We start from the raw sequence: 9,154 nt of genomic DNA on the forward strand, positions 1-9,154 counted from the left end.
TATATATATATATATATATATATATATATATATATATATATATATATATATATATATTTTTTAAATAGTGTCATATTGAAAGTCTGAGTCAGGGACAAAGCTAAAAACAGTTAAAATCTATGAACTATACCTTTAAATTAAACCAAAATCCAATGTTATAAAAAGTAAAAAATAAATAAATAAATAAATAAATAAAAAATCTGTTTGCTCTGTGATCAAATGATCTGTTTTAATACAAATTAACCCCTGAAACAAGAAAGTGCTCTAAGGTATCTAACATGTGCTGAAATTAACAACCAACATCAATACATGCTATAAAAGTATTGTTCATTGTTTGTTCATGTGAACTGATGTCTTTGACTAATGTTAATTAATAAAGCCTTATTGTAAAGTGTTCCCAATACTTTAAAAATGTCTTTTTTTCTTTTCTTTTTGAATTGAACATGATTGCCTATGGGGAAAGGATGTGTATGTGATCAACTTGAAACCTGAAACCACATACCTCAAGACTACTTCAAATATATACACACAAAATATACACAAGTGTTCACAGTGATCCTGAAACAGAAACTGATGACTCGTCTAAATATCATGATGTCACAAATCCCTCCCTGAGAACCGATAACGCCAGTCTAATATCTACAGTTTCTGCCCGGCAGCTTTCCCTATGACATCACATCCATTACCAGTAAGATTGCGTTGAGACTAAACTTAAACTGAACTCACGAACTGCTTCAGACCTTCTACCAGACTAATGACTCCCCCACTCAGCGGGAGGGGGTTTAATTTACAGAGGAATTAAAAGAGAGTCACAAGATGACTACACACCTCTGGCTGTGGGGCTCAGGGTGGCTCAGTAGGGGATGGGAGGTCCTCCTTCACATTTCTAAGTAACAAAAGCCCCAGCACAAAGCAAAACTGGTCTTGTCCTGTGGCTGTGAATCCAAGGTGCGATCAGACAATTCAGCAGGTCCAAACACACACTGCAGCTCTTTTCAGTACTGAATCAGGGAAGGCATGATGCTTCTATGAATCCGACACCACAAGCAAATATGATACCAAACGTTGTGCAAGCATAAACATTTCATGGAGCCTAAAAGCCCTTCTGAGATAATGGTGGGCTTTTAAGGCTGCTGAACACAAGTGGTCAATCACTGGGACGGGGTTGGAGTCCATTTTGACAAAGTTTATTAGAGCTCATACCCATTACCAAATAAGCATGTTGTACATTACATTGGGTAAAAGCTCTCATAAAAGCACACAATTGCATTCATAATTATTCGTGCAAGAGATATTGATTTGAGCAGGACTGTCTCAGTATTGGAGCAAAGCACTTTGAAATGGATGAGTGGCTTTGATAATGCGGAACTGTTTTCTCCATGATGAAATACGCACCCATCCCCCTACGCTTTTTCTTCAGGGCCTCGCCCAGCTTTTAACAATCACTAAACATCTCCAAACCTGTTTGTTAAAACCACATAACACAACTTAATCATTCACCATGCAGGCACGCCGGTTCCTCTTTAGGCAGACTTTATCACGGCAAATGCTAGTTACAGTTAGAGATTATTTTCAGGTAAAGCTGACAAAAGTTACACTGATTATACTTACAAATTCTACTTTTGGGATGTGTTTGTAAGTGCAACATTTGTTTTTTGATTCACAGCACAACCATAAAGCAAAGAGCATTTCGGCCCATTTAACTGGCAGACGGAGAGTAGTGTCTTTTTGAACAACAACAGTTCTGAGTAATCATTAACTTATACCTCCAATGCTGACCTTGTGTACTTGGGTGTGTACTGTGTACTGCATTAACTAGGATAAATTATTTCTCCAAGAAACCTGTTACATAGATGACTGGTTTCTAGCTTTCAAACACATTCGGTCTGAGCTCCCACCATCACTGTGAGTTTGGGGCCGGGACTATCTGTTTGTTAAACCAATGGAAGATGGGGGGAATTTTCTGGAAACCTGCTTGAAAACAGAGGTTATTTTTTAAATACGGTGTGGTGCCACAATGGCTCAGAAATTAAACACTTCACCTTTATGAAAGTATGGCTCAGGTGAAATGTAACACCTCCTTTCTGTGCACTGAAGTAAGCCTTTCGTTTTCAAGATTAGTGTCTGAAGGAGCAAACAGTTTCATTTGCACATTTTTTGCACACACTATATAGTCAAAATAGATATCTTTATATACAGACTCAATGTCATGCCCTGACACTGAAATGCTGTATACAACGATAAAAAGGAACCAAGGCTCTTTCTTTAGCAACACTTGTGTTATACTAACAAAACACTAGGCGGAGGTTCTTCCACGTTCTTCTGGCACCTATGAAAAGAACTGTTTTCAATGGGCAATTTGTTTAAATTGGGCTGAAAATGCCCCCCACAAATTCTGTTTTTGGAGCTGAAACCCCCCATTTCCAAAAGAACATTGGAGATGTGGGCTTCTTTTAGATTTTCATCAGGCATTGGATCACCATCAGTGTTATAAAAAGACCCAACTGCACCACAGCTCAAGTCTTTCTAGCAAGTCAGTCCACTGGCGGCCATCTTTGAAATGCTCTCGGGCAGCTACTTTTCTTTGTAAACAAGCGGCATGTAAGAGCACCTCCTATATTCTTAAATAGGGAAATCTCCAAAACGCTTTGTTAAGATTATGATCAAAGAACATATTTCAAATCAGCAGTAAAATCTGGCAACACTGGAATCATAAAAAGTGCTTCTTTACCTCAGATTACGCTAAACACGCATTTTTCTTTTTTTTGCACGTTCTCGAGTTGACAGGCGATATCTGTATCTAAAAGGTGATTGGTTCTTTTACCTGTAAGGCAGGACTTCCTTTCTATATCTGTTGACCGTTGGGCATTCCAGTTTCCCCCATTCATTTTAATAGAAGTGGCCTGTGGGGCCTGGGTAGCTCAGCGAGTATTGATGCTGACTACCACCCCTGGAGTCGCGAGTTTGAATTCAGGGCATGCTGAGTGACTCCAGCCAGGTCTCCTAAGCAACCAAATTGGCCCGGTTGCTAGAGAGGGAAGAGTCACATGGGGTAACCTCGCCACCACGAGGACCTACTAAGTAGTGGGAATTGGGCATTCCAAATTGGGAGAAAAGGGGATAAAACATTTTTTTTTTTAAATTGAAACACAAGGGTCTCAAACACCTTTTGTTTGTTTGATTTTAGCATTTATTTTAGCCACACTACATCAGTACTCTGCTGGTTCGCAATGACTGGTGGGTAACTTTACCTCTCCACTTCTTGTGAAGTGATGTATCGATATACACGTATTCCCTGTGCCGTTTGGAGTGCCCTACTGAACATGTATGCTGATTGGAATCTCCCTTAAGATGGCGGAATACCATGTGAAGTCCACTTCGGAGGACCCTGATGGTTGATTGGAACGCACCTTTAGTGTTGTCAAAAGTCGGTACTAAAATAAAAAGATGTCACGATACCAGTGTTTGTGCACTACTGGTAGTACGGTGCACCGACTTAAAGGTGCTGTAAGTGATTTTTTTCATGGAAAGGTATGCAAACATTTTTACTACTCCCTGAAAGATATTAATGAAATAAGTGTACTGAGATATCTCACCAGTCTCTAGACTCTGTAAACAGCAAACAAAAAAGTTTCTGCAGATAATGACGATTTCTGCCTCTCAATCATTTTGTGCGTTCTCAGTACTGTAGTTGCAGCGAAATATTGAGGCATAATGCCATTTTTATGCCATGTTGCTCATGTTGTCAGTTGAGAGCTGCTGTTGTTTTTGACAACCGTTTCTGCTCATGTCGGTGTCAATAAAGCTTGTTTGGTGGCTTTAGAGTGCATGGGATTTGGAAAGAAGGGGCATGGCTAATCCAATGGCTCAGTTTGTGGAAATTCCAGAAAGGCATACAGCACCTTTAAATTACAGCATTTGCGCTTTAACGATCACACTGGGTCATGTAGCGATCTGTTTATCTGTCAGAAGAAGAAAATGAAGCTTCTGTCAAATCTCATGTCAAAATAAAAGCTAGATGCCTGAAATTGAAGAAATTGAAACAAAAATATATTTACTGTATAGTAAAGTGTAATATTCATTGTAATAATAATAATACATGCTGAGTGACTCCAGTCAGGCTTCCTAAGCAACCAATTGGCCCGGTTGCTAGGGTGGGTAGAGTCACATTGGGTTAAACCTCCTCGTGGTCGCTATAATGTGGTTCTCGCTCTCGGTGGGGTGTGTAGTGAGCTGTGCATGGATGCCACGGAGAATAGCACGAAGCCTCCACACGCGCTAGGACTCCGCAGCAACACGCTCAACAAGCCACGTGATAAGATGCACGGATTGACGGTCTCAGATGCGGAGGCAACTGAGATTCATCCTCCGCCACCCGGATTGAGGCGAGTCACTATGCCACCACGAGGACTTAGAGCGCATTGGATATTGGGCCCGCTAAATTGGGGAGAAAAGGGGAGAAAATTCCAAAATAAAAAATAAAAATAAAAATCAAATAATAATAATAATAATAATTAAGCAATATATCACAAACAAGTCATTGTTTTAATTTTTTACTTGTTAAAAGTTTTAAGAATTTGATTAGACAGCATTTGGATGATAAAATTACATTAAACTTTAAAACATGTAATTCTAGAAATGTTATTATTAAAAAAGGAAAAAAGGGATTTGGGGAAAAATACAACAGATTTCAGTAGGGCCCTACTTTAAATCACTTAAGCAATGCATACTTAATTGAGAACCACTTGAAGAAAACAAGCATTTCTTTTCATTTATTATTTAACTTTAAATAGGATAAAGGAGTTCAATAGCACATTACCATATTAGTGTATTTTTGGTGTTGAAATTGGTATCGAGAACCGTGAAATTTCACTGGTATCGGTACCAGCTACGAAATTTGGTATTGTGAAAACACTAATGTAATTTAATGATTTTACTTACAAAATATACAATTTTAATGAACATTTGTGTCCTTATTGTTTTTATTATGTGGTGACCATTTTATAAAAGCAATGAGGCATGAGAGGCCATGCTATATTGTGAATATAGTCACGGCTGAAGGGGTTGCCTTACAGCCGTGACTATATTCACAATATAGCACAGCCTCTCATACCTTATTTCTAAAATATATAGAATGTTATAAGTTATCACTTATCTGCTAAAAACATACACAGATTTGAGTGAAAACACTGACTTCCGTTATGAATCGAGGAAAACTTCCGCGTTCAGGAAAAAGGTAGATACAAAAATCAATATATGTGAAGACTTTGTGAATCAGATTGTATTTAAAGAAGAAATCAGCTGATGTCTCTCCCTCAAAATTGAGTACATGGTTTAGTTATGAGAAGTGCCTTTGTGTCAGTCTGGGAACGGTATGCAGGCCTTGGTCAGTGCGTATAATGTTTTCTACTCCAATATTTGTCCTCTGGGCTTATCTACAGCCACAGATAAGCAGACTCCCAACAAATGATTAACAAAATATTCGTTGACTTCTTTCCCAGTTGGTCGGATACATTTCAAGCCTCTTAATTCACTCATTTGCGCAATGTAAAGACGCTCAAACTGTAGCTTGTATTTTATTTTAAAAGACTTTAATGAACAGGCCTTTGCACTCACCAGCTAACTAAAATCTAGAATAGCAATGTTTGGTTAATCTTCTTTCTAGGACGACAGAATAGCTATGGGGCTAATACATCAATATGCTGGCCTATAAAGACTATACAGTGTTTTTATGTATTATTATTATGAGTGTTATAAAATGAGTCATCTGCAACCAAACAGTTCACGTAGTGGCTGATGCATTTTTACAGCTTTACTGCAGTGGTTTGCTGGGAAATACGGTATTGCCCCAACGCTATGCCAGTTGCTGTTGCTACATTATGATACTATTGGTTCTTTGTTTATTATTTTGGCATGATCATTATTTTAGAATAAAATATGCTTCAAATATTGGATATTCAAACAGTGCTTCTTGACTGGTTCTCTCTTTAGACTACTTTACATTGTCATTATTCTACAAAGTCATGTAATGATGTGATGTGCCATGAGACTAATGCTCTTGGAACTTCTAAGACACAAATTAGAAAGACACATTAAAGCCAGTTTGAATGGGAGCAAGGACAGATAACAAGTTCAAATGCTCGCGGTTTCTCCAAGGATGAAGAATACAATATGTTCCTTTGTAAGGGTTTATGTATACTACATGTTAGCTGGAAAACATTCATATTTTAGAGTTCAGTGAGAAGAATCAAGCACTCACAGTCAGAATAGTTTAGTGACCTAACATTGCAAGTCAGATGAAAAACATCATGAATGTTCATTCTAGTAAAACAGGTACAATAACAACTGATACTGGGATATATTCTCTAGTGACAACATTATTATAATGATAATGGAGGAGCCAATATATCTTGTTGTTTACAGAAAGAGAAAAGATAGACAGGACGAAGAAGCCTTCTAGAAACTACCTTCTCATTTTACCAAGCTCTGTTGGAAACAGTGTGATCACACAACTAATATATCATTAGTAGTGTGATCACATTGAAAACTCATGATCAAACTATACTTGTGAACAGTCAAGGGAAAAAAGGTCTTTGGTAGCCTGAGGCATCCCACGCTGAACAGTAAGAAAAAAGGGGATATTGGCAGCCATGCATTGTCTCTCATTTGCAATTAGTTACGGACATCTCTGTAAGCCACTAAATTAAGAAATATACTACAGTCAGTAATATAATACAAAGCAAGCATTATTGCCCTTGTGTGGGCTGGTTATTGCGTAGCACTGTGGGGGAGGGGCTACTAACTAGTCTGATGAATCTTGGAAAATAATCGTGTTATTAATCTAGAATTAACCACAATAAATACCGGTCTAATGAGTAAGCTACTATGGAAGATGTGCAATAGAATTTTGTAAAAGCTAAAAAAAAAAAAAATTCTGACTAATAAATTCACATCAAAGTGGTCATTGTCAATGGGATTAAAATACTGTATATTAGCAGATTGGTTCATTGACTGCTATTTTAAAATGTTTATTTATTTGACATTTTATGCTGTTTTATTCTGTAAAATCTGTACAAAGTTTTTATGCACTCAAAAAATATATGTATTTGTTTTACACAATTAAATTAATACAAATTAAAATATTGTTTTTATTTCTTTATTTATTTTGCTAAAGGTTACTCAATTAAATTTGATGGAATTTTGTTATGAAATTGAAATGTGTATTTTATTCAAAATTATAAACTAGTGTATTTTGTTACTTTATGTTCTAGTGTAATTAATGATATTGTGTGTGTATGTTGTACTTGCTTGTTTTGATTATTGGAAATCTATGCCCCTGATGGAGCAACATAATTTGTCTGAAAAGAAATAATAACGGCAGGTTGTTTTGATTTTTTTAATTTTTTTTTATGTTTTTTTAAAAGATGGCAACACTTGATTTACCCACATTTGGGTAAAGTGATTTCAGGTAGACATATAAGGACAATAGTCATAGGGCAAAATTAGTCAACTAATGCAAATACTTGGGGGGCCTGGGTAGCTCACCAAGTAAAGACGCTGACTGCCACACCTGGAGTAGTGAGTTCGAATCAAGGGCATGCTGAGTGACTCCAGTCAGGCTTCCTAAGCAACCAAATTGGCCCGGTTGCTAGGGAGGGTAGAGTCACATGGGGTAACCTCCTCGTGGTCGCTATAATGTGGTTCTCGCTCTCGGTGGGGCGCATGGTGAGTTGTTCGTGGAAACCACGGAGAATAGCGTGAAGCCTCCACACGCGCTAGGTCTCCGCGGTAACGTACTCAACAAGCCACATAATAAGATGTGTAGATTGACAGTCTCAGACGCGGAGGCAACTGAGATTCGTCCTCCGCCACCTGGATTGAGGCAAGCCACTATGCCTCCACAAGGACTTAAAAAAAAGCTAATATCTGGGTTAAAGTGAGGCACTTACAATGGAAGTAAATGGGGCCAATCTGTAAACGTTACAATACTCTGTGTTTCAAAATTATAGCCAAAAGACATAAACAGTATGCATGTGTGATGAGGAGGAGGGTGGGATCAGCCAAGCCAGAGGTGCCAGTTCGAGAGAGAGAGAGACGCATGTGTGTCTGTTCATTTATGTTTTAAGTACATTTATATCATTAAACCTTTATGTTGACTGTTCAGCCGGTTCCCGCCTCCTCCTTGCCCGTCCTTATACAGTTACAGTGGTGCCGAAACCCAGGAGGGAGGAAGGATGCGCTGTCGCGGAGTCCTCGCCACTGCCATCCGCCAGGGGAGCAGCTGCGGCTGTCTGCCTGGGGACGGAGCACTCACTGCTGTCCGTCGGGGGAGGAGCGAGCTGGCATCCACCAGAGGGAGAAGGAGCAGTTGAGGACCGGGTGACAGCGCGTCCGGGAGCCGGCGAGCAAGTTCTTCTCTCTCTCCTCTCTCTCTTCCTCTCTCTTTCTCTCTGTGTGTCTCCACTCGCCCTGTCCCTCTCAGGGATGCAGGAGGCGGGGTGGACCACCGGCTGACAGAACGGCTGGAAGGGCAGCGTCTCCCCTCCAGAGATGGGGGGGTTAGTTAGATCGGTGGCGCCCTGGCCTGCATCGGGTGGCGGAGGAGTGTGACGAGGAGGAGGGCGTGGCCGGGCAGTGATGGAGCACGGCCGGCGGTGTATCAGCTGATCAGCGGGACAGCGAGATAAAGGGCAGCCAGAGACACCGGTTCGGGGGAGAGAGAGAGTGACGCATGTGGCCGTGTTGCATATGTGTTTGTTTACGTTTGTTTTAAGTTTGAGTTTTGACATTAAACGTACGTTTACTGATCAGCCGGTTCCCACCTCCTCCTTGCCCGTCCTTATACTGTTACAGAATGTTTAGCATGATTGTAGTGTGATAAAATTACTAACCTTTTAAAGTTATAGCAATTTTACAACTTTGTTGCCATGATGATGTAATGTCAACAAACCCTAAATTCTAAAATGACTGTAAAAATTACATTTTTAACAACTTTACAGCTCGAATAATACATATTTTTTAACAGAAGAATTAATGTAAGTGCTTTTATAAAATTATAAGCTTCACATTTCTGTGTTTAAACACTCCAAAAATTGGCCCCTTTGACTTCCATTGTAAGTGCCTCACTGAAACACAGATTTTTGCCTTTTTTTAA

Source organism: Myxocyprinus asiaticus, chromosome 2 (assembly GCF_019703515.2).
Source record: "Myxocyprinus asiaticus isolate MX2 ecotype Aquarium Trade chromosome 2, UBuf_Myxa_2, whole genome shotgun sequence".
NCBI classification, from domain to species: Eukaryota; Metazoa; Chordata; class Actinopteri; order Cypriniformes; family Catostomidae; genus Myxocyprinus; species Myxocyprinus asiaticus.